Source organism: Sciurus vulgaris (genome assembly GCF_902686455.1).
Source record: "Sciurus vulgaris genome assembly, chromosome: 3".
Taxonomy (NCBI): domain Eukaryota; kingdom Metazoa; phylum Chordata; class Mammalia; order Rodentia; family Sciuridae; genus Sciurus; species Sciurus vulgaris.
In genome coordinates this window covers 117,329,222-117,356,882 of record NC_136463.1, presented here as the reverse complement: position 1 = coordinate 117,356,882, position 27,661 = coordinate 117,329,222, and the positions used below count along the sequence as shown (strand labels likewise).

The 27,661-nt window shown below is 34.1% G+C and overlaps 1 protein-coding gene across 2 annotated transcripts in view; it reads left to right on the top strand.

Annotated features, from left to right (window-relative positions):
* Positions 1-27,661, top strand: part of KCNH7 (potassium voltage-gated channel subfamily H member 7) — a 477,670-nt gene that overhangs the window by 2,809 nt on the left and 447,200 nt on the right. The gene's annotated exons all lie outside the window — the stretch shown is intronic.

Genomic DNA, 27,661 nt, shown 5'->3' with positions numbered 1-27,661 from the left:
TGAGAAATGTAGAATAGGGACTACTATTCTGTGAAGTTATTAGTACTCATTTTACAGCTGCAGCAAAACTGGCATTTTAAACTTAAGGTCATAGCTCAACTTCAAGGACACACTTCCTTCTTTTAGACTTACCATGGGAGAGACATGCATGCATTAAATACATAGTATTAATGAGTTCCTGTGAGTGAATCCTCAGTTATACCCATTCTGATGTATACACATTCTCGAATGTGGACACTTCATATAATTTGACAAATTAAGTTTTAAATGTCAAACAGTTTTTAAAAACATGTGTATTGTAGTTAATTTTGCTCATTGTATCATTATCTGTTCTACTGACAGAAATTAATGGAGAAGGGGGGTATCTGTTCAGATTTTTGGGAAACTCTTTTAAGTATTTGGTAAATGTGTGATATGCTATAGCCTGTGTCATATAGTGAGTCATCATTTGGTAAACCACAGAGAAAAAAAATAGCAAGGAAAAGGTTTAACTCTTCCTCTTTTTTCCTTATAATTAAATTTTTCGTGATAGGAGATGTACAGTTCTTAATTACTCTATTAAGTATTGCATGAACTTAAGTGGTTATGTGCAACCAAGTATTACTGGCAAAACAGGTTTGTATAACTTTGTATTAATCTGGAATGAAAGCAATTATATGATTATCAGGGGGTTAGAGGTTGTTTTTCAAGCTTGTCCCACTTCCCCTAATGTTTCCATCAGTAGTGTTAGCATACTAGAAATAGCCCTAATTGTTTTATTGTCTTGAAGACATGTACTGGACTGAAGGTCTCACTACCCAAATCAGCTTCTCTATTTGTATACCTGAAACCAACAAACTGGAACTTTGACATGTTTTGACTGTCTGACATTATTTCCCCATATGAATGTTTATTATAAAGTCAGTTCAGTCTGTATTGTGGTTCTTCAGGGCATGTTGATTCATTCATCTTTGGTCATTATGTTTTCTAGGCTCTTTCACACTTTTTTTCAACTCTCAGATTTGAAGCATAAAATAAATTTGGTCTGCCCAATTGCATGCAAAGATCTGAGGTATAGTTTGCGGAGTGGTTTTTAATAAAGTTAATATCACACTTGCACGGAAATGGTGACATTTTGAAATCTAGTTAGTTTGTACATGACTGTGTAAAATGATCTTAAAACACCTTAAAAGGCAATTTCATGTAGAATCACTAACATGATTGTAAAAATTTCTGTAGTAAAGATGTTAGTACATTCATAAATATGAATTTGCATCTGAGTGATTTGCTTGGGTATATGAATTAAAATTATCATTTTTATACAAAAAATTTATTTGGAAACTCCTTTTAGGTATAGAAATGTTAACCTTTGGTGGTAATTTTGTTCTGGTTGGCTTTTTTTGTCTTCAGATTATGACTCAGTTTTAAAGGGCTTGGGTATCTTTAGCATTAACAACAAACTGCCTATTTAGCTTTAATTGATGTAGGAAGCATGAAATGATTGGCCAAGATATTTCTGGTTTTCCAAATTAAAATGATTAATTTAAATGGATTTTTTAGGTTAGGATTCAGTCACACTTATTTGTTTTGAATGTGATTTTTTTTTTTTTCTGATAGTTCTGATACCTTGAATGGAATCTTCAGAGCGTGTTGGCTTCATTCACATGGCAACTGTAAAATCAGTTAGAACTTCTGAAGTTCAAATGCTATAACAGTCTTATATCTTATAGACCTTCCAGACACTTTACATTTATAAAATTGGGAAGAGAAAAAAGAAATAAACATTTTCATTGGTTTGCTTCTCAAAGTTTCCTTAATTCTTAATAATTGAGGTCATTTACTTTTTGTAGTTTCTTGGTTTCTTGACGCTTTACAATAAATGCTTCCTTTACTTATTCTTTTTTTTATTTATTTATTTTTATTGTAAACAAATGGGATACATGTTGTTTCTCTGTTTGTACTTATTCTTAATTTAGTATTTCACAGAAGTATAGAAAATTGTGCTATAAGCACAATGAGGAAATTAACAAAAAGTTGAAATATATTGTTTTCTCCTTCTTCACTCATTCAGTATAGAGTAGCAAAAATATGAGCAAGGCATTATTTCTGAAAACTTGTTTTCCAAAGTGACCTAGAGGCTTTATGAGCTGGTTAAACTCATGATCTGTGCAAGGAGTTCACATTGGTACAGTGTGCTGTGAACTGCATGATCCGTGCAGTTGTGAATCAACACTTCCTACCATGCTCCTTTATGTGTTTGTGCTAGATACGATTGGACTTGGTGTTTACCAGACTATCAATTTTTAAAAACCTGGTTATTTGCAGTAGAATATTTGACAGCCCTTCTTTTGAGGAGTCTACTTTACAGTTTAAGTCATTATTGCATAAATCATTCTTGGCAGCTGTGAAATATTGCTTGAGGTGATGAAGCTGTAAATCTTTTGACATAAAATTCTAATTATACAAAACTATAATTATGCCAGGGCTTATATAAGGATGGGCATGTATTTTAATAGTGTGATACATTCACTTTAAAAGCAACATTTTTAGGTGTAGTGATTGAGAAATCACAAACACTTGTTATTAAATAGTCCATAATTCTGGAAGTAGGGAAAAAACAGAAAAAATAGTTTAACTGGTCATCCTTTAGTTTATTGCTCATCTGGTTTGGGATGCATGATGGAGTAGAACTAGCTAGTTAAAGTGCTAAAATCCTTTCAGTCATATTTAGATATATTTTAAAGTATCAGACAACTTTAAACATTTGGAAAATCAAAGTAAACTTCTCCAGGACAAATAAGGATCCTTGGAAGGAAAGCAGGATCCAAAATGTGTTTAGAGGTCATAGCATTCCTGTATTTTTGGCATTATGCTTCCAGATTTATTAAACTGTCAATTTTGTTAACGAATCAGAAATGTATAGTACTACTTTCCTCATCTTTGAGGCTGATTTTTAAAAAGTGAGATATGAGTAGGGGCTGAGGAAAGATTTTGCCTGATCCAAAAAAGATTCAGAAAGCAAAGTTCCAGAAGCAAGCTTGATGCAGTATTTGATGTAACTAAACACAGAAGGGGTCTTGGTTCTCTAACACTGAACCTGCCCTCTCTGACAATTATGCAGAATTATCTTCTTTAAAGTGCTGTTTTGTGAGTAAAGATGAAGATGCATGTTGAGCACTCCTTCTAAGATACTGCTTTAAGCACTAGGGAAACAGAAGGAGGATCTGGAGAGGAAGATACAGCTTGACTCTGATTTCAAACTTTTGTGTTATAAATTCACTTATGTTCACTTCTATCTTCTGCATGTTTTCATGAAATTGCGTTTAAAGAAAAAGAATAAATGAACTATGAAATGAAGGTTTTATAGAGAGAACCTACAAAATTTAGGATGCATTGCCACTCTTCTTCTATTTCCCAACTTTAAAATAAAGTTGCTAATGTATATATACATTATACAATGGATACATACATTATATTTGATATAATTATATGTAATTACATATAATGTAAGCACCTTTTACTGCTTACACATAATAATTTGTTAAAGAAGCAATGCAGTTTAGTTACAATGTTAATAGTACAAACATAAATATTACAATAGCTTTGTATAATTTCTAAGGCACATAATAAATTCAGCTCTCCTAATTCTCGGATTTTGTAGTAGAGATACAGATGGTAGATCTTAAGACAAGAATAGAAATATATTTCATGTGTGGGTAATTCAGGCAATAAGAAAGATTTCCAGGGAGTATGTTGCCTATAATTTGTTTTGGTGTCATTTTAACTCTTTGTTTATACTATCCCATGTCCTACTGATTGGTATATTATAGCAACACATAATCCTAATACTCATTTCCTCTTTTTTTTTTTTTTTTTTTTTTGCGGTGCTGGGGATCCAACCCAGGGCCTTCTGCTTGCAAGACAAGCACTCTACCAATTGAGCTATCTCCCCAGCCCTCATTTCCTTTTATATACCTCAATTTTGTTACCTTTCATGTGCTCTGGATATTATACTTGATCAATTGTATTTCTTGGTGAAATGAATATTCTCAAGAAACACCCTTCCCCCACAAGGTGAAAACTTTGTTTCATTATTGTTGGCAGTAGAACCCAAATGACTTGAAAATGGGAGCCAGCCCTGTTTATTGGTTTCCTTATGCCACCTGCCAGTACCTTACTTGTAAGCAGTTCTCATGCTAGAAAGAAGCAATGTTTTCTGCTGGCTTGAGAGATAACTGCTTGGTTATTTTTATACCCAGAGGACTTGAGAACAGGGTTAGTTTAAAACAATAGAACTAGAGTAGGTTTAATGGGAAGAGTTTGCTTTTACTGGCCTCTAAGCTTTTTTGTTTGTTGTTAGTGTTGCTTGTTATAAATAACTATTGAATCAACTGCTGGCAGCCAATCTGCCATGAGAGTCATTGCATACTTGAACCAAAGGGAAGTAGCAGTTGGAGCATGAAGTACCGAGGCATCACCTTGCATCTGGCCATCTACACTAGAAACCTTGGAGTCATTTTATGTTTGTTCTTTTCTCTCTCTCTTCACTCTAAACCCAGCTGGTCACCAAATCCTTTCAGTCTTTACATCTCACAATGCTACTCCTACTTCTCCATCCACTGTCAAGTGCTGATTGAAGTCAGCTTAGTCCTTCTTCTGAAGTATTGAATCCAGATTCCCTCCCTCTCTAATCCCTTTTCCACAATGCCATCAGAGAGCTATTTCTGACATATGAATCATTTACTCTGATGACTTATTGAAGCCAGATCATAGTAAATAAATTACCTGTATTAAATGATGGGTATAACAGTCCCATAAATATACATACTCTTATTATGACCATTTCATGAACAGAAACAGACTCAGAGAGACTGAGCAGTTTGTGAGACCACACATGGCTCCTAAGTAGTAGAACTGAGCCCCCAACAAACAGCTTTGCCTTACTGTTGCTCAGTGTACTTATGTTATATCTCAGCCTAAAATCCTATTTTGACTTATTAAAGGTCTCATGATAAAGTATTAGATCCTTTCTCAGGAAATATGGAGGCCTTTAAAGTCAAATTGGGTTTTCAAGGAAGGTATGTTTTGAGGAACTACAATGGATGTACTGCTCTGACAATAACTAGATGAATTTAACCAAGTATACCTTCTTGGTGCTTTAATTTTCCTTTTCTAACATATATATTTGGAGAATAACATGTACTTTGTCAGGCTGATTTAAATGTGCTGCATTCAATAAAAGACACAGCTTTATTTCTGACATGGTTTCTTGCCCATAATGTGCTCAATAAATATCAACTAGTTGAATATATTGCCAATTCTGTTTCACTTACAAATCTTATGTTCCAATTGTACTTCACTGCACTTTTATGCACCCAAGCCTTTGCTCACCTTTCAGAAGTTTTCTTTTATAATAAATAGTTCAAAGTCTCTCTGAATGGATTTGCCCTTCCCTCTGCTTTTCGCCCCACAAAAACTATCATCATCCTTCCAAAGACAGATCAAAAGACTTCTTTGTAAAGTCATTGCTGATGTCTTTCACTGCCTGCTCCCCTGTGTCTTCACCCACTGTGTTCTTAATTCCGGTGTAGCATTTCTAGGGGGCTACATAATTATTTTATGTTATGGGAGTTAATTTTATCTATTTTCTGAGCCGATTTAGAGAAATTACTGAGTCTTGTTAATTTCTGTGCCCAGAATATATAGATGAGTGCTTGCTACCAAGTGGGTGCTCAGTTGGAATTTACTTAAAAAATGAAAAGAACATGGGAGATGGTTCTCTGGAGTCAAAGAAACAAACAAGTTTAGAACAAGAGATCTGAGAGAAAGCAAGATACAGGGAAAGTGATATTTGATTTTTTTTTCTTCTTATTTTCTTAAGAGCACTTCTGAAATATTTTGTAGAACAATTTTCTTCTTAATTTTATTAGTCACCATATTTCTTTGCTTTATAATCTAAAGTATTAAATGATTTTGTAGCCTGTAACTATACAAATAGGTATACAAATATTTATTGAAGTTAGGGAGGAGCTATGAACCAGAAGCTGTCAATCAGTTACCATAGGTGCCACTCACTGGTCACCCCACCATTGACTCACTAGTGTTTCCAAAAGTCCCTGACAAACAATCCCAAAGATCTCTTCGGCTCTATTCTTATTTACTTGTATTTTTGTGTTTGATAGATTTTTCTCCCCTCACTGCCTGTGTTACACACTATTGACTTTTTATATCTAGGACAACATCTTATCATTCAGTGTTTTCTTGAAAAATTCTTAATCAATAATGAAGCTTAATCTCAGGGTTATACAATAATGAATATGTAAAATCTAAAACAATCCTTCGTTATTAGTAAATTAACAATTATTAATTACAATCATGAAATGAATGTTTTCTCTCTCTTCACTGTGCTGTCTGCATTTAGCAACAATGCTGTATTGAGAAGCAATAAAATCAGGCAAAACATTAATCACCACAGTGAGGAAATATGTCCTATTACTGAACAATTAAGAAAGTCAAATTTCTACTAGTCTCAGGTGAGTTATGAGAAAGCAGAGTACTCGGATCCTATTGTCATGAATGACCATCCCATAATATCCTTTTGTTTCTCCTTTAATTTTAATTTAAATTCTAATTAAAAAGAGCAAAGTGTTATTTCTGGGACAATTCAAACTATGGCTGAGGCAGCCCCCTTTAACCTCTCCCCAGTAGAAATAGTTTTCCTGTGTACAAACTTGTCTTTTTTATGGTTCCCCAGTTTTGTAGAATGTGTCATGGTATTTTTTACTCAGAATAGGAGTAAAATTAGCTGTGGCTATGCTTCCTGGGCATTCATTGGTGGGAGAAGTAGGAGAGGATTATGGGTATTTTCTGCCCTTAGTTGACTCCTTTTCTAAGGCCATCTCAAGTTAGACTGTGACATCTGGGACATACCAGGCCCTTTGCATAGTGGTGCTTTTGTTATCGGCATTTTCTTCCAAAATGATCAGCTAGAAACTATTATTTCAGCAGGTGTATTTCCCCCACTGCAAGCTTTACTTTCCTGTTTTGTTTTTTCTTCTGACTTTCTTTCTTTCTTCCCTTAGGGATTATTAGAACTGTTTTTATTTGCCATTGTGTGTTGGTTTTGCTAGGGCATTAACTCTTTCATGTTATTTAAAACATTGGTAGATTTAAGAAAACTGGGAATATGTCACCTCTCACAAAGACCATTGACCTCTGCTCAAAATGTCCCTTTGAATTTTTTTTATTTATTTTTATTGTAAACAAATGGGATGCATGTTGTTTCAGTTTGTACATGGAGTAACAGCATACCATTTGCATATTCATAAATTTATATAGAGTAATGATGTTTGATTCATTCCATTATTTTTTCCTTTCCCCCCCACCCCTCCCACCTCTCTTTTCCCTCTATACAGCCCCTCTTTCCTCCATTCTTGACCCACTCCCACCCCCCATTAAGTGTCATCATCAGTGAGATCATTCCTCTTTTGGATTTTTGAGATTGGCTTATCTCACTTAACATTATATTCTCCAATTTCATCCATTTGCCTGCAAATGCCATAATTTTATTATTCTTTATAGCTGAGTAATATTCTATTGTATATATATACCACAGTTTCTTTATCCATTCATCAATTGAAGGGCATCTAGGTTGGTTCCATAGTCTGGCTATTGTGAATTGAGCCACTATGAACATTGATGTGGCTGTATCTCTGTAGTGTGCTGATTTTAAGTCCTTTGGGTATAGGCTGAGGAGTGGGATAGCTGGGTCAAATGGTAGGTCCCTTCCAAGTTTTCTAAGGAATCTCCACACTGCTTTCCAGAGTGGCTGCACTAATTTGCAGTCCCACCAGCAATGTATGAGTGTACCTTTCTCCCCACATCCTCGCCAACACCTATTGTTGCTTGTGTTCTTGATCATCGCCATTCTAATTGGGGTGAGATGAAATCTTAGGGTAGTTTTGATTTGCATTTCTCTTATTACTAAAGATGCTGAACATTTTTTCATATATCTGTTGATTGCTTGTACATCTTCTTCTGTGAAGTGTCTGTTCATTTCCTTACTCCATTTGTTGATTGGGTTATTTGTATTCTTGGTGTAGAGTTTTTTGAGTTCTTTATATATTCTGGAAATTAGTGCTCTATCTGAAGTATGAGTGGCAAAGATATTCTCCCACTCTGTAGGCTCTCTCTTCGCATTGCTGATAGTTTCCTTTGCTGAGAGAAAGCTATTTAGTTTGAATCTATCACAGTTATTGATTCTTGCTTTTATTTCTTGTGCTATGGGAGTCCTGTTAAGGAAGTCTTATCCTAAGCCAACAAGGTGAAGATTTGGACCTACTTTTTCTTCTATAAGATGCAGGGTCTCTGGTCTGATTTCAAGGTCCTTAATCCATTGTGAGTTGAGTTTTGTGCAGGGTGAGAGATAGGGTTTTAGTTTCATTCTGTTGCATATGGATTTCCAGTTTTCCCAGCACCATTTGTTGAAGAGGCTATCTTTTCTCCATTGCATATTTTTGGCCCCTTTGTCTAGTATTAGAAAATTGTACTTATTTGGGTTTGTGTCCATGTCCTCTATTCTGTACCATTGATCTACCTGTTTTGGTGCCAATACCATGCTGTTTTTGTTACTATTGCTTTGTAGTTTAGTTGAAGTTCTGGTATTGTGATACCGCCCTTTTAATTCTTCCTGCTAAGGATTGCTTTAGCTATTCTGGGTTTCTTATTCTTCCAGATGAATTTCATGATTGCTTGCTCTATTTCTGTGAGGTACATCATTGGGATTTTAATTGGAATTGCATTGAATCTGTATAGCACTTTTGGTAGTATGGCCATTTTGACAATATTCTGCCTATCCAAGAACATGGGAGATCTTTCCATCTTCTAAGGTCTTCCTTAATTTCTTTCTTCAGTGTTTTGTAGTTTTCATTGTAGAGATCTTTTACCTCTTTGGTTAGATTGATACCCAAGTATGTTATTTTTTTTGAGGCTATTGCAAATGGAGTTGTTTTCCTCATTTCCCTTTCAGCTGTTTCATCGCTTGTGTATAAAAATGCTGTAGATTTATGCGTGTTGATTTTATAGCCTGCTATTTTGCTGAATTCATTGATGAGGTCTAGAAGTTTTCTGGAGGAGGTTTTTGGATCCTCTAAATATAGAATCATGTCATCCGCAAATAGTGACAGCTTAAGTTCCTCTTTTCCTATTCGTATCCCTTTAATTTCTTTAGTCTGCCTAATTGCTCTGGCTAGAGTTTCGAGGACAATGTTGAATAGAAGTGGTGAAAGAGGACATCCCTGTCTTGTTCCTGTTTTTAAAGGGAATGGTTTCAGTTTTTCTCCATTAAGAATGATGTTGGCCATGGGCTTAGCATCAATAGCCTTTACAATGTTCAGGTATATTCCTACTATCCCTATTTTTTCTAGTGTTTTCAGCATGAAGGGGTGTTGTATATTGTCAAATGCTTTTTCTGCATCAATTGAAATAACCATATGATTCTTATCCTTAAGTCTATTGACATAATGGATTACGTTTATTGATTTACGGATGTTAAACCATCCTTGCATTCCAGGAATGAACCCCACTTGATCATGGTGCACAATTTTTTAATATGTTTTTGGATACGGTTTGCCAATATTTTGTTAAGGATCTTAGTATCTATATTCATCAAGGATATTGGTCTAAAATTTTCTTTCCTTGATGTGTCTTTTCCTGGTTTGGGTATGAGGGTGATATTAGCTTCATAGAATGAGTTTGGTAGGGTACCCTCTTTTTTCTATTTCCTGGAATACTTTGAGAAGTATTGGAATGAGTTCTTCTTTGAAGGTCTTGTAGAACTCGGCTGAGAATCCGTCTGGTCCTGGGCTTTTCTTGGAGCCCTTTGAGTTTTATTCAGTAAAATCTGTACTAATGACATAAGATGATGGGCACGATGACAAAAATTAATGTAAGAAATTAGTGGTTGTTTATAGTTAATTTCTTAAAGAACAAGTAAACAAACAAGTAAACAACAAAATCTGGGACAAACTAAATAGGTTTTTTTATTTCCAAAAAACTTGTATTAGAAAAAAATCACTCATTGAAATCAATCTTAATTAAGATCATTTCAACTTGACAAAAATCAGTGTTAGAGCTAAGAACATGATATAGTGACTGGAATATTTTAAATCAGTTTTCTGTTGACCTTTCATAGGTATACTGGTTAATATTTCTTCTAGTTTCTCTAGCAAATGTTATATGTACAACTCATTTTCTTCAATATCACTAGTCATTTAACTATACTTTTATTCAAGTGTGTTATACACAATGGATGTGCTTTCCAGATATTTATTCCCATAGTCATTCCAATAGTCTACCCAAACTAGATTCCCCTACCAAAAATTAATGCTTATTGAGTTCCAGTTCTAGGACTGGTTCTTCATATAAATTTCTTTGTCTGATTTTCATGATGACATTGGGAGTAGTAATGACTGTTTTATTCAATCCTATAGATTAGTTAATTTGATCTTCAGAGAAGTAAAATACTGATGATCATAGAGCAAGGTAGAGGTGAAGTTTACAGTTTAGTTTTGTCTGTGCTTGCTAACTCTATATATTACTTTCAAATGATATAGTTTTTAAGCTTTACCTCACCCCATCTTATATATCCTCACTCACTTTCCTAATTGTAGATTCTATAATTCATCCAAATGTAAATGTGATCAATTTAGTTCACATTGAAAAGTGAAAGAACCAGGCCAGGTGACACATACCTGTAATCCCAGTGGCTCTGGAGCCTGAGGCTGGAGGATCGAGAGTACAAAGCCAGTCTCAGCAACTTAGCCAGGCCCTAAGCAACTCAGTGAGATCCTGTCTCTAAGTAAAATACAGAATAGTACTGGGGATAGGGCTCAGTGGTTGAGTGTGCCTGAGTTCAATTCCCTGTAACTCCCACCTCCTCCCCCCAAACAAAGTGGATGAAACAAGGTTCACCATAAATGTTTTGCATTTTAAACAAGTTTATCAGTCAAAATGAATCTCTCCGGCAGCATGTTACATTTCAGCAAAGCGAGAGGAGCTAGGATTTGCTTATAGTCTCTGCATAATTATTAATGACACTCTCTTTTCTATTAAAAGCATGCCAGTTTTGAGCTATAAATTATACAGTTGACTCATAGTTGAGGCACATTTTTAGTTAAGCATCTCTCATCTGATGTTTGTCTGGTCCTTGTCCAGGGAGTCAGAGAGAAATTTCCCATAGCAGTGTGATTCAGTCCTAAGGAACTGTGCAGTGTTTTCTCTCTCTTTTTCCCCCAATAGAGTTTTATTTCCTGGCAAGATGATGTGATTTGACGAAATTCACCCTTAGTATTTATAAAGGAAATTATAATTTATTAGTATGGAAAGTCCTTGATTATTTAAAACTCCTCCACTTTTCTTCACTTTGAGCCAAATGCCAGACTCAGCATACACCTATCTTATATCTGAGCTCCTCCTAGAGTCCACCATCCTTAGGACTCCTCCATCTGTACAATAGACTCCTTCATCCTGGGATAGCCTTCAGGATCCTTTCCTATACCCTTCATCAACACCCTCTAGTTCAATGCAAACTTCTCTACAACTTCAACCTCAACTCCTTTTCAAGGTCTCCTTGAAATCCTTGGACAGCTTTTTCCACATTCCCTAACATTTTTTCCTTGTCTCTATTAGGACACTTATGAAATTATGGTGTAGTAATTTGTTTCTATGTCTGTCTCTTCCACTCAACAGTGAACATTTTGAAGAGACTTATTAATGCACTCATGAAGAACTACAGGAAATGGCTGAAGAGCAAAGGATGGATTTAAAATAGCACAGGCATACATCTATTTATAGATGAAAATGTTTACAAGGTAGCAGGGGCTGGAAAAGTCTTATGCATTTATTCATCCATTCATTCATTCAACATCTAGTGCCAGTCATTTTGCTAGGGATGAGAACTGTAAAAATTAACAAATTGTGTTCTTTATTAATTGAGAAACAATAATATACTATCATATAGCTTATATAGTTTAAAGAATTTTTATTATAATACTTAAAATACTGTCTCTCTAAAAAGACTTAACAACTAATCTCCCTTCTTGGCCTAGAAGGGGAAACATGAATGGTCAGAACAGTCCAGATAGATCCTTAATGCCTACACACCATCTGCTGATTTTGATGGGGGCATCCACGGGTCAGTGAAGAGAAGAATTTGTCTGCTCTTGCTTACAATAATATATGCAAGTTTGCAAGTCATTCCAACACTCCCGCACTTCCTCCATTAAATCCATATGATAAAATACTAATAAAACCTTACAATTATTCTCATGTTATTTTCTGCTGTTTTCTCCTACACACTAGAAATAGCTTCATCTTTATACTGATCTCCCACCATGGTGTATTCATTTTTCCTAACCCTGAGTCATGAACTTAGATTGTAAAGCCTGTGTGGTGTCAGAAGACACTTCATCAGTCACATCCTGATACAAGATTTCAACACCTCAGCCAGGACTTCTTATCTCTAGTTTCTCTCTCTCTGTCAAAGTGATTTAACTGTGCTGTTGAAAAATTAGAAAATTCAGAGAGAAAACTAAAAAGTAAAGACATACACTCTTGAAACTAAGAGATGTCAATTGTTAAAACAATGGCATGTATTCCATCTGTAAGTTTTTATACAAATACACTCATACCTGTGTGTGTGCATGCATGTGGGATTTATTTTAAACAATACCAGGACACCACTATAATGTGTATACCAATCAGTAGCTTGTTTTTCTCATTGAGATATTTATACTGAACTTGCATGTTTTAATGATTACATAGTATTTGTTACATGGACAGCCCATGAATTATTTTAATATTCAGAAGCACTGCCTTAAAGGAAATAGCATGCTACCATGAATACTTCATTAACAAACACTTTATAATTTCCAACTTTTTACCGTTGCAAAAACATTTCAAGAGTCTGTACATCCATGTTGCCCTCCTGTACCATTCTAAACCTTGTATATACTTATAAAAAATATAATTGCTGACTAAAACAGTATGTGTATCTTTGGTACTTCTTGTTATATACTCTGAAGGGAATATATTTTAGTGAACATTTCATGGTGCAATTAAAATTGGCATTCCTTTTAATTTCTGTTGAATCAATATAAGTAGTGTTTTATTGTCTGATAATTAAATTTGGCCCAAAATGTATTTGTAAAAAAACCTGTAGAAAATATTTGAGGCAATATATTTTCTTCATTAAAGAAACTAGTGCTGAGTATCATCATCTGTAGGGAGCATCACTATTCAAACAGGCCTGTAAGTGACTGATCAACCTACCTGGATACCTCATCCCACACCAGGGTCATTCTTTCTTAAACTGCTCTTCACATTCAGATTTGTCTTTCAGTGATTTTCTTGCAGTTTTCCACATCTCAAATTTACAAACTACTACCAGTTGTTTACTACATAAATAATTTACATATTAAAAGTTAAAGCATTTTTTGGACTTTTTCCTCTTTTCTATATGAAATAGGTTGAATTTTAAGTTAATTTCAGTATTTCTCATTATCTATATAAACTGTGATGAAAAGCATATGAAGAGTTTCTATTCAGTAGTTTTTAATCAGATATATACAGTTTCTATAAAAATTTATAGCTTTGCTTAGATGCAGAGTGATGAGTAAATATGTACTTGGATACCACAAATTTCATCAAATGCTCAAAACTTCACAATGATATGTGAGGAAATATATAAGCAACATGAAAACTCAACACTGCATTAGAAAAACCACCAATGCTATCTCAATATGCCAATATAATACTGTTTAAATGACTGCAGGGAAAGATCATTCTCTACCTGGGCAGCCTTACTGAGCCAAGACATGCAGAGCTCAGGTAATCTGATCTTTCTAGCTGTGACTCAATTCTCAGGTCTTCCCTCCAGGTGTTCTTTATAATGAATGTCACTTAACCAAGGCTCAGTAGGATTTATGGATTCTCACATTGCTGTTCTCAGAATTTGCTCTCTGAATGAAGAACTACACAGAAATGCCACTAATGATGCACAACTTCTACTGTCCCATTAGTCGGCATCTATTCAGTTCTCATTCTAAAATCGCAGGACTTATCTTTGCAGTTCGTGTCTCTAAAGTGAACGGAAGACATCCTGCTGAAATTTATACCTACTAACATTCATTATTTTATTTTAAATATATTCACTGCAATGTGTGTATAGTGTGAGTTATGCAACATTTTATTTTTATTATTGACTTATTTGAAGATGCCAATAACTTCAGTGATAATTTTCCTTTGGAAAATACTTCATATAAAAAGTTCGATTAATCTTAATTTTTTGAAACTATAAGCAATAATGATTGCTTTCTCTAAATCTTCGCCAAGTAATAGCTAACTGGTGAACCTATAGATCTGCTATGGAAAAGATCATTAATTTCAAGTATAAAAGGATAGACAAAAGTAGTTTCATAAGTAGTTACATGGCATTTGAGGAAGTGATAGTAACCTATATTTAAAATACAAAGAATGAAGATGAAGCTTGATATTTTATCTGCTTTAGCTGCATGATGGAATGCCTAGAAAACCTCAACAAAGACATCCAGATAATTCATAATCTTCATTCTTGCAGAAGTTATAGGTGCTATTCTTTGTTAAAGATACCAAGAAACATGAACTCAGATCAGAAACCTTTTTTATTATAATAATGACATTATAATGTCTCTAGTCAAGGTCTCCTTACTAACTATCCCATTGCTTCAGAATTAAAATAATTATCTTCTTCTCATTCCCATATCCAATTGAAGCGTAACTCATAACTCATATTCTAGAGTTGTTTTCATTTTGTTCATCTTAGTTTACTGACATTCATGCACACTAGTATTTTGCTAATGAGTTCAAAGATTGGACTAGTTAAATCAGCTCTGGCAATTTTTATGAAATTTTATAATTGAGAATGAATTAAATAATAGAATATGGTTGAAGCATTTTAAGATTAAGAGTTACTGTCATTTATTGAGCATTTATGAAGTGCCAGTACTCTTATAAAAATCTTCAGTTTTTAAAATTCTATAAGAAGCAAAAGTTCCTTGATTTACACAGTGGGGTGTAAACTCAGTCCTCCCTTTCTCCATCCATGATTCAATGAGAATCAAAATAAATCTCATTTATAACAAAGGTATGGAAATAATTGAAACCTATCTGCTTTAAGAATATCTGTATATTTAAAGTACCCAATATAGGCACGGTTGCTAAGGTGGTCATATAATTTATGATCCAAAGGAGCAATCTTTTTAAAAAGATAGGGAGAAGTTAAGAGGAAAAATCCAGGATTGTTCCAGGCAAACTGCAAATATGGGCACTGGAAGTACAACCTGTGTCTGGCACTGTATGTCAAATTTTTCAGAATATATTCCTTTTAGATAGAATAGACTTTTCATAAACATTTTTTAGGCTTTCCTAACTGGTGAGTTTAAAAATGTAGCCACTCATTTTTGCAGTGCCTAAAATTCATACTGTGTAGACAAAGACAGATCTTGCAATCTAGAAAAATGAGTCAGAATTCCTCTAAAGAATGTGTTGCACCTGCTGACCTCTTTGAAATAGGACTACAAATGAATTCCTCTATAAATACCATGTTGACTGTTCTTAGTAAAGGGAATTAACCTCAACCATTTTGCGAACCATTGTGAGTCAGGAGAATAGCAATGTACTAAAGGTAAAAAGATTGAGTTCATTGTTGAATGCCAACAGATTGTTACAGGATATCTTCGACTTTCAAAAGGATCTTTATCTTGAACTCTACTAAAGAATGGCTGTGTATAGAGCATGTGCGTAGTTTTTTCCCAGCTTCTCCTTCTGTTCTTGGTTGCATGGGTCAGTCTGTTTGTACTTCTGGATAAAATTATTCTTGCATCACGTGTAAAATTTCTTGTCTGATGGATGTATATTAAGTAGGGGCACACTTCCAGAAAAATTGGAGCTGATAGCATCCAAGGAGAAAGTTATCAACATTCTGATAAGAAATAATAAAACATTAATTAGCTTATTTAGATTTTGCAATGCAAAATCATTTATTTGTCCTATGAACATAAGTAGAAATTAATCTCTTCTGTTTTAAAAGGGAAGTACAGACACCAAAAGTCAAAGTAAAAGAATATGAATCTGGAACAGGGACACAGGTCAGTGGTGGATATAGTTGGTATTCTAATATCATTTGTATTTTGTATATTTAGTACAATAAAAAAGGAAATCATCTTTGTGAAAATTGGGTTTGTAAACAAATGTAGTTTTCATACAATCCAAAAGGAGGAAAAAATTCCTGAGAATTACCCTAGTTATCAGTCTCCTCCTTCCCTTTCAGATTCAACTGACATTTTCTTTTAAATTACCCCCAGTTGTCAAAATCACTTCATATGATGAAATATTACTAAAAGATTTTGCACAAAATAAATGTAGCTATGAGAAACTACAATCTGCACACACTTATCTGCCTGATTTCCTATTGATTTATGGTATCTCTGACTCTGTATTTGCTAAACAAAAGTTCATGGAATAAGGAAATATCTGAATAGACTCATTGTGAAATTTATATTATGTGCGGAGATGGAATTTACAATACTGTAGGTGGTCATAGTTTCAGCTGGAAAACATTTCCCCTTTTAATTAACAAACAAATGAAAAATAGCAACCACAACAACAAGACTTTCAGTCAGGATTATTTTCAGTTTATCCTTAGTGAAATAACAGTCATAGAATAAATAATAGAACAGTCGTAGAATAAATTAAAAAAAGAATAGAATCTGATACATCTTTGAAAGTCATTTTGTCATGTCTACCATTTTTCCTTAATTCTTTATTCCAGGGAAACATTGTCCCTCCTCTAAACAAAGTCAAACAAAACAAACAAGCAAACAAACAGACAATACCCCCTATACAGATTACAGAAATCCTTGACAGCTCAAACACAAATTTACTGCTGTCTTTCAAATGGCCTCAGATCAGCATGGCTGTGAAATTACAGGAAAGAATAATGCATGTGCCTAACTTTGCTCTTGTCACTTTGATTAAATTTTGTATTTTGAAAAATTTTCACACCTACAGAAGAAATGCAAAAATATTACAGGAGAATTCTCTTAAAAATTTTACCCATAGATTCAATTATTGTTTACAAGTCAATACATTTGCTTTTATCTCCCTCAGTATTGGAATTTTGCATATTGCTAATTTGCATCTATTCACTTATTTTGCTGAGTCATTTGAATTTATTTGCAGAGATGCTTACCCTTAAATACTTCAATATTTTATCTTATAAAAAAGTTATTTTCTGTAACTCCAGCTTAATTGTCATATTTAGGAAGTTTTACATGGAAACAATACTATTACCTTAATATACTCTAACCTTCAGATCTTCTCCATTATCCTTATGTTGTCCTTTAGATCATTTAATTTTAACAATTCAGGGTTTAAATTGGTACCATACATTGCAGTTTATTGTTATGTTTCTTTAGTTTCCTTTAATCAAAATGACTCTTCGAGACCTTCCTTTCTTTCATGACATTGATATTCTTTAAGAGAAAAGACTCATTAATTTGTAGAATGCTCAATTTGATGAATTCTCATAAATTGAGCATATTTGTTTCAAGTTGTAAACTTTTCTCATATTTAATATACAAGTGATGTTATGTTTTCTGTGCATCATCAGAAACACCTGGTGTCAGCTACTCCTATTATTGTTGATGTTATCTTTGATCACTTGTCAAGTCCTTTTTTGTGTGTTTTAAAAAAAACTTACAAAATGAAATTTTAAAATATCATTGAAATAACATTTGTAGAATAATGTTAACAAAAATGTGCAATACTTCCTCAATCAGTCATAAGTATAGTTAAGAGAAATTAAAGGATACATAAAGGAAGGAGAATGTGTGAGTCAGCTTGTTGCTGTGACCAAAGTACCTGATACAAATAGCTTAAAGAAGGGAGAGTTTATTCGGGCTCACAGTTTCAGAGGTATTAGTCTGTGGTTAGCTAGATGCAGTGTTTTGAGCCAGGGGTGAGGCAGAAAATAATGGCAGGAGGATGCAGTGAAGAAAAGCTGCTCAGCTACAAGGGAGTGGAATTGTCTGACTAGAGGATAAATCCTCCCAGGGTATGACCCAATGATCTACTCCTCCAAATATACCCCTCCTTCCTCTGTTCCTTCCAGCTGTCAAAGTTTAGATCAGAGCCCTCTTGATTCCATCCTTTAGGAAAAGCTCCACCTCTGACTCTTGCTGCATTGGTTACAATGCTTTTAACACATGAGCTTTGTGGGGACATTCCAGATCCAAATCATAACAGAGTTATTGCATGATCACCAATCAAAAGTCCCAATGTGATGAAGTCCAGTCTTCCCAAGTTTATTGTCAATCCTAGACAAAATGGTAGTAGACTCAAATGATTTGATTTAAAAACAAAAGTTCTAGAATTGCTGAAATAATCATGGAAAAGAAGAACAAAGTTGGAGGAGTGAAGCCACCTCATTTTTGAAAAAAATTAAAGCTACAGCAATCATGGAGTGTGGTAGTAGCATCAGTATGGACAAATGGAACAGAATCATCCATAAATAGATTCTTACATATATAGTGAATTGACTTTTGATAAAGGCATCAAAGTAATTCAATGAGTAAAAGAAATTTTTATCCACAAGTGGAGATAGAATAGCTGGAAAAGTGTGAGAAAAACTGAATCTTGGTAACCTACATGGCACTAGGTGCAAAATTAATTTCATTTGAATTATAAACCTTAACATAAAAGATCAAATTATAACATTTCTAGAAGTAAATAGAAAACAATCTTCATATAGTTGAGTGGGTAAAAAACTCTAGGAAAGAATACAAAATGCACTACACATTGGAATAAAAATTGATGAATTGGATATAGCCAAAATTAAAAACACATGCACTTCAAAAAATTCCATTAAGAAAGTGAAAACTGACACAAACTGAGAGAAAACACTCCATATCTTTATTTGACAAAGGAATTATGTTCTATAATATATGTGTATATAAAAGATGTCTGTCAGTAGAGAAATACAGAAATATTACATATGTGTGCGTGTAAAATGAGTAATGAAAAGACAAATCAAGTAAAAACAGGCTGTTTGGACATTTTGCAAAAGGAATAAACAAAAATGCAATTTAAAACCAAGGTAGGATGCCATTTAACACTCACAAGAATAGATGTAATTTAAAAGACTGACAGCATCAAATGATGGTGCAAATGGGGAGCATCTGACTCTCATGTATTGCCAGTGGGATTGTAAAATGATGGGATAAACCCCTGGAAAACTCATTTGTGTTTCACTGCAAAGCTAAATATGCACCTTTCTATGATCCAGCAATTCTTCTTTCAGGTCAATATCTAAAAATTAAATACAGTCCCTGAACTTATATGTATGAAATATTTATAGCAAATTTCCTTTGTAATAACCCAAATCTGGAAGAACCCCCAAATACATTAACAGGCGAACAGATAAATAAATTGTGGAATAGCCACAAATGGTATACTAATCAGTGATAAATAATGCACTATTGATGTTTTAAAGAAATGAGAGATTCCCAAAGACATGTTGAGCAAAAAAGGCCAGAACCACAAAATATACAGTGTGTTCCCAATAGAACAGAGCTCAAGATTAGGAGAAACTGAACTATGATGATAGAAACAAAACAAGAGTTTTATATCTTCACAGGAATATGGGTTATTTGGATCTTTATGTTGGTCCCAACTCAAATTGTATACTTAAATTTTCATTTCACTATGGGGAAACTTTACCTCAGTTTAATAAAATGATTGTTTATTTTCAGAGTCATAGTATTTTTTCTACAACCATACATTACAAAGACTCAAGATTTTAATGCATCAAGAGAAATACATTTCTTAAATTCTGGGCATTCACTTGCATGTATAGGAGAATTAGTTTGTGTTTTACACTCTGGTGGTTGGATTTTCATCACATCAGTAAAACACTCTATAACTCATTTTTTAATCTGTTTTTATTTTCAAGGTTGAAAGATATTAGATATATCCTGATATACCAACCAACATTTATTTTCATGATTTAAGCAATCATGATGACGCATATTGATTAGCAGCTAGTTTTGTTTATTTTCCCCAGTCCCATTTTCAGATTTTAGTAATGCCTTAAAGACACTAAATCTATTGTTTTAACATACATCAACCTACTTAGTATTCGTGCTTATCTTTGGACTAGTGGTGAATCGTAACTTTAAATCCAGTATTCCATCCTCTTAAAATTATATCTAAACCAGTTGCATTTAATTCCTTTCTATGTTAGTAAATGACGTCTCAGTTTTGTTTGGGAGCATTATTCTTTATTCTTAAATGGCAAATGGATCTTCAGCAATCTGTGAGTCCTTCAGGGTAGGGTACTTTTTATTGATTTCTGCTTGTAATTCTCAAGATTCTATTATGAGAAAAGGGCAGAAATAACCATTTTAATGAAAACCAATTTTTCTTTGATGTAGATCCAGAGTTCTACTAAATTAAAACACAGTTGTTGAAGACCTAAAGTGGAATATTAGGATACAGAACAGACTTATAGGTAAAATTTGTTAATCTGGAAAATATAGTTTTGATGAAATTTAATGGTATATTCCAGAAGATGAATACCTGCTACTCACATGGTCACCACAGTCTTGAACCTATAATTACGGAACTTTCTATGAAGATTGAGAGAAAGCAAGTTTACTTGTGCATTTAAATTGGGATTAGTGTGGCTATTCCCAAAAGATGTTATGGATTGAATTTTAAAATATGTTTTGAAAGTTTATTTGTGTCTGTTAGAGCTGAGACAGGTATGTTTGAGATGCAAACTTAACATTTTATTGACTTTTGAAGCTGACATGAAGGTCAGCCTGTTTTCCTCAGTGGCCATCCCTGGATACCCCTTTTGCTTTCCAGTGTGCATAACCCATCAGAGCATCCTGACCCAAATGTGTTTCTCATTTTCTATTATTCTTTACATTTAAAAGCTTTAAAGTCAATTTGAAACTACATCTTCTAAATCCTAGTGCACATACCGTCACACTTGATTTTTCTAATGATAGAATTCTAATTCACACTTACCATAATGAAACTTGAGCTACATCCTATGTATTTTTTTTGTGAAAAACAAGTAACTCTTATTGTACACATATGTAATATTTCTTGGGAAAATTAATTGTCTTGATTTTTTAAAATATTATCCTTCTAAGTACTTCTGTCTGTTTGGAATCTTGAAAATGTCAATTTAAACAGAAAGATTCGTCTTGATAATTTTGTTCCTGATGATAAAATGAGCTAGCATGTTTAGAGTAAATTTGAAGGTAAAATATGTCCTCTCTTTTTATTCTTGTAGACATTAGATTAGGATCTATTGTCTTTCAATTTGAAATATTTAGAGAACTCTCTTATTCTAGGACCTAAACTTTTAAAATTTGAAATATTTGGAGAAGTCACCTATTCTGAGTATAAAGGCAAACTTCCTATTTGCTACTTGGTTATTGGAGGAGGCAAAACAAAACAAAACAAAACAAAACTGCAGATGCACACAAAGAAGGAGGGTAGATTCAGATGTAGAAAAGCAAAATTGTGACATTCAAAAAAAAATAAGTATGCGGGCCTACAGTGGAGAGAAACAGGGTAGGGAAACTGCTTCAACAAGGAGAGAAGAATGGGAAGAAGATATAAAAAACAATAAAAAATTAAAGACTGCTGCTTCTTCTGTTCAAAAGAAAGCATGCCATGAAATGTCTGGGAAAGGTAAGTTCAGTGGGGGTTATCTGCAAGTAGATACCATAACCCTATAAGGGTGAATTCTTCAGTGAGGAATACTTATTCCTCAGATCTGCTTGCTGTTCTATTTGGAGCTGAGGCAAGAGTGATGAATAATGGATGGCAGGACACCCTAATTGTCTCTATAACAAAGACAGAAGCGCTGGAATTCATTACATCTTATTGTGTGAGAACCATATATTGACAGTTACGCAGATGAAAGAGCTCCCAGTGTACAGATAAGAGGTCCTTGTTCCAAACAACAGATTTGCTTTTCCACAAGTAGAAGCTAATACTCAAGGCCTATTTTGACTTCCACACCTTGTCTCTTTGGTGAAGTAACAAGATTAAGCCTACTGGAAAACAAGATAATGACAATAAAAGCACTTCCACCCTTGAATCAATTTAAAATAATATTAGCTAGAGATGAAATACTACAGAATCGCAAATTTTTAAGATGCTAAGGAACCGGGGTCCCCTATTGTGCTTTCTAGGAAATGTCCCAGTGGATTCTGGCCCAGTATAGCTGCTCCCCAAATGATACCTAGTTAACCAACTTCCTTCCTGCCTCTTTTGTCTTTCCTCCCTGTCTGTCTTTTTCTCTTCTGTCTGTTGCAATGGCCTTTGTTTTACAAAGGTAGAAATCAAAGTCAAGTAACTTGCCAAAGGTCACTTGATATCAAAAGCACTCATCTTCCAATTTCTAAAATAGTGCCATATATTACATTATATAGTGAAAGCACTGTGATCTTGCTCATTTTCTCAAACAAGCAATATCAATAAAGATTTACATTCCTTTCTTTGAAGATGGGGAACATCTGGTCTGAATTTCAAATCGTTATTTCTCCCAGAGTTTGAAGCAATCAGATAGCCTTTTCCCCTGACTCATTGAGCATTTCATTTACTGTGGTGGCTACTTTTAAAACAACCTTTCCTAACACTATTTTTTAATCAAATATAATACACGAAGTATATGAACCTATAAATTGATTTAAATCTCTTGAGAAGGAATGGTGCTATAGTAACATAGTAAGATGTCACTATTTGCCATAAAATTATATTGCAGTATTCCAAGAGGGTTACTCATATCTCATGTAGCATCTATAGGAACATTAAAAATGAAATGGAATGCAGAACTGTTTGAATTGATGAATCTAAGTTGTTTGATTCTATGTGCTCATGCAGGTGGTTTTGGATAATGAGCTCTTGCAGATAGTTTTTAGAAATGTTTGTGTTTATGTTTGTGTTAATAAGAAAAGCTAATATCATTCAGACTTACTGATGTCATGAAGACAATTCATGTTCACTGTGGAGAAAAAAAAATTAAATGAGGAACATACATTCTCATTACAGCTGAACTTGGAATTTGTGTTTTTCTGAGTACAATTTCGGAAACTGACTTTTTAATACAATCCTTAGAGATTACTACTCCCTATCCAAAGCATCGTGATCCTGAAAACTATGATCTCATTCAATACCTTTTGTTTTTCAGTTGTGCTTACTAGGAGGACAGTGATGAAAGACAATTATAGAACCCCAGATAATGATATTTTCTTCCTGCCTGCTCCACCCTCCTGATTACATTCTTAATTTGCTCAATTGTGGAAAGTAATGAAACATTCAGTTTTTAAAAACTTAATCTCTTGAGAAGATAAGTGTTTGGTCAGAGTGTTCAAAGTATATAATTCCATTTGCTGCTACCTTAATTTGGTAGATGCCTTTGTTAATTTCTTTAATTGTGAAGATGTGCTAGTGTGGTATTTTTTTTTTCCTCAGTTAAAAAAATAAGATAGTTTTGATTCAAATTGTTCATTTTATTCAAAGATTTATGTGTCTGTGGCCTACTTTTTTCAAAACTGTTTTTTAAAAAGTCCTAATGAGTAGTGGATGCTCAAACTAAGGGAGGAAATATTTCAGATTTCTCAATAATATCATCTTTTCCTATGCCATTGTAATAGTGTAGCAGAAACTATTTCAGAAATCTATACATAAGAAGGGAACATGATCGAAGTAGTTTTCAATGCAAATCTTATAACTCATTTTCATTAAAAGCAAATTAAAATCAGTATAATTGCAACTAAAATGCATGTTATATATCTAAGACCACAAACAAGTTTAGATTTAGTATTTATAATAATTATTACTGCATGGTTTTTTACTTACATGAGAAGGCAGGTGAAATATTAGTCTGTAAGACACAGGTTTATATCAAACCAACCAGCAGTCAAAAGAGAGTACTACCCATAAATACACGGTACTGCTTAGCATAGACTGGTACTGAATGCTGAAGGTCCCTGAAGTGAAGTAGCAGGATTATGTGGTGCACCATGGACTGTTGCAGCTGGATTAGGGTGGGCAGCATTAGAAGGCAATGAGTTCAGAGCAGGAAGGGTGTAATCAAACTGACAAATCAGTGTACATCATATTCATAGAACACATTGTCTTATTATATATTGTTTTATTATACATATAGTTTTTTTTTTTTGTATTAGTAGTGTAACTAGTTTGCCTACATAGTTTAAGCTGAGAGTGAGAGGAAATACATTTTATTTGTTGACTAAATTAAACATTATCTCCTAATATGCATTAAGATTCTGCTGTCATACATACTACATTTTCATAATTCTTTGAAATAGAAACTACTGGTGGCTCTGTAGTGTTAAGTGATTTTCATTCTTGAATAAAAACTTATCTCTATTAACAAAGCTTGATGTGGTAAATTTGTTTCTCTACTCCTATAGAAAATTGATGAAAGTAACCTTAGTTATGTGGGGAAAGGTTGTTACTTATTAAGAGAATATATTGGAGAGTATACCAATCACATTTGAAATGATGTTTTTGTGTTTCAAAAAATATTTGTTAAGGATGTATTGATGGAATGATACATCGTTTTTTTTTTTATGGCTGAATATTTATGGCATATTGCTAAAGCAGTCCTCAACAAGAAAATGGTTTTGAAACATTCTGTTTTCTTAGAAAGTTCTTACCAAATGAAGTTTTCCAGTTCTAAATAATGCTAAAACATGGATTATTAAATATATCTGCCATATCAGAGTTTTAAAATGTTGAAGAGAATGTAAGTATTAAAATCCAATTTCCCTAATGTCTGACTTAAGAGAAATTCAGGTGAATTGTTAAGTTTGTAAGCTATCTGAGCAGTAGTTGACAGTGGATAGTAAATAATTAAGTGCCTCAGTACTTTGATAGATTTTCCACCAACAATTGAGAGAGATTGAATGATGGACACAAAGTCCCAATCTAAAGGTTTAGAGTTTTCTCTTGGTTTTAACGAGCCTCACCAGTCATGAGATAGCCTGTTCCCCACAGTAGCATGTTTACTTACAACCCCTCTAACAAAATTGTTCCCTAATGTTCACAGACACCAACATACTGTACAGAAGTGGAGGGATGGACTCAGTTGAGAGAGACTGTCCTGGAAGGGCAGAAGAATGCAAATGTGCCTTTAATTTTATCCATGATTGTCTTAATGCTTATTTGAATTAGGGATCAGCATGTGTCAGTGATTCCGACCCATCTGTATTCTGACACAATAGCAATCTAATGTTAACTATATGCCACCATGTTTTCTGACTTATCTCTGATCTTCAGCATTTTCAATCTCCTATAGCCTTTGTCCTGTCTGACATTGAACACACACAAATATTTCCTAAATTTCAGAAGGAGGGTAGAGGAGACCTGTCATCTTCTCAGTAGTTACTTTCTTATTTTTTGTCCCTTCCTTTCCTTGCAGTCTAAGACTTCTTTCTTTCCCTCTGTGTTTCCTTATCACTCTTTCCATGATTGAGTCACAGAAATGTTTGAGTCCTGATCTTCCTAGTGAATCTGCACTCTCATGGGCCTCCAAGGCTGTCTGCCCTATAAATCATCTAGTCCTTTCTCAAAATACACTCAGACCAACTCTGTATTTGGCTTTCTTAATATGGCAATGTCCCTTCACACCAAGTACGTCTTCTTCCACCATGTTTAGATCTCAAGGCATTATTATTAGTATTACTATTGATTTCTCATCTATAGTTTCACTTCTTAAACTGGACCCACAGAATTGTCACTTTGCCATAGTCAAGTACCATATTTCACTATACTTAATGACTTTCAACTTCACTGCAAGATTAACTTGGCTAAATTCATATTTATCTTCTCCTCAAAATGATCTTCACCTTAAAATGGACTCTAAAGAGCACGATTCTTGTTGGCCTATGATGTCAAAATCATTGTCCTTTCTGATTTATTTCTTGCCTTCCTTCTTTGCTTATTAGTCATCCTGAAGTTTGTGCTTTGGAATATTGATCCATCCTTTGGCTTTCTTTATGTCCACAGAGAATATGTTGCTTATAGGTCCCCAAATACCCCACCAGATTGCTACAGTAGCTTCCTTGTTATTCTTGGTCAGGTCCATCATTGCTTCATCCTTCCATTTATCTTGGATTTCTCTGCTAATCTGATTTCACTTTGACCCTATTTTACTGTATCTCTTTTACTCAAATATTTGTTTCTGCTACCTTTGTGATGTTTGCAGATCTCCCATAAACTCTCCCCACTATGCATCCTGATGTTTCTCAAACTTTTATCCATGACCAGAAAAAGTATATTTTATTTTGCAATTTAGCATTTTGTGTGTATGTGAAACATATACACATATACTGTCCTATATACTCTCGTAATTGAAGTATGTTTCCTGAAACAATACTCATACAATTGCTCTCATTTTTGTTTTCTATTTTATTGCATGAAGTTTACGATGACATCCTATGATGATCCGATATTTAAAATAAAATATTTGGGAATAAATCTAACAAAAGAGGTAAAAGACATCTACAGTGAAAACAACAGAACACTAAAGAAAGAAACTGAAGAAGACCTTAGAGGATGGGACGATCTCCCATGTTCTTGGATACACAGAATTAATATTGTCAAAATGACCATACTACCAAAAGTGCTATACAGATTTAATGCAACTCATATTAAAATTCCAATGGCACTCTTCATAGAAGTAGAAAAAGCAATCATGAAACCCATTTGGAAAAATAAGAGGCCCCAAATTGCCAAAGCAGTTCTCATCAAGAAAAGTGAAGCAGGAGGCATCACAGTACCAGATCTTAAATTATACTACAGAGCCATAATAACAAAAATGGCGTGGTATTGGCACCAAAAGAGGCATATAGACCAGTGGTACAGAACAGAAAACACAGAGACAAACCCTTGTAAATATAATTATCTCATACTAGACAAAGGCACCATAAACATACATTGGAAAAAGAATAGCCTTTTCAACAAATGGTGCTGGGAAAACTGGAAGTCCATTTGTGGGAAAATGAAATTTAGCCCCCATCTCTCACCCTGCACAAAACTCAACTCAAAATGGATCAAGGGCCAAGGCATTATACCAGAGACTCTGCGCCTACTAGAAGCTTACTTGATTTTTTACCTCTTCATACCCCTGTTTTATAGAGTTCTCTCTTGACTGTATCCAGAAGAGTCTATCTGTGCCCTACCCATACACACAGACACAGGCACACAGACACATAGACACACACACACACACACACACACACACACACACAAGGTGTTCACGTTTGTATTTGTGTTTTTCAGTTTAAAGCTCTCATAATCAAGACTTCCCTGCCAGTGTTAACTTAAAAATCCACAATTTCTCTGAAGAACCTTTCTAAACTGTCCCACAGTTTGCTTGTAAATTACTGCTTATTTTAGGTCTGATGTTAGTGAGCTTTATCTTTTTTGACTATCTAGTTTGTGAACTCATTAAGAAAATGCTATGGCCACATGCAGTGGCCCACTCCTGTAATCCCAGTGGCTCAGAAGGCTGAGACAGGAGGACTGAGAGTTC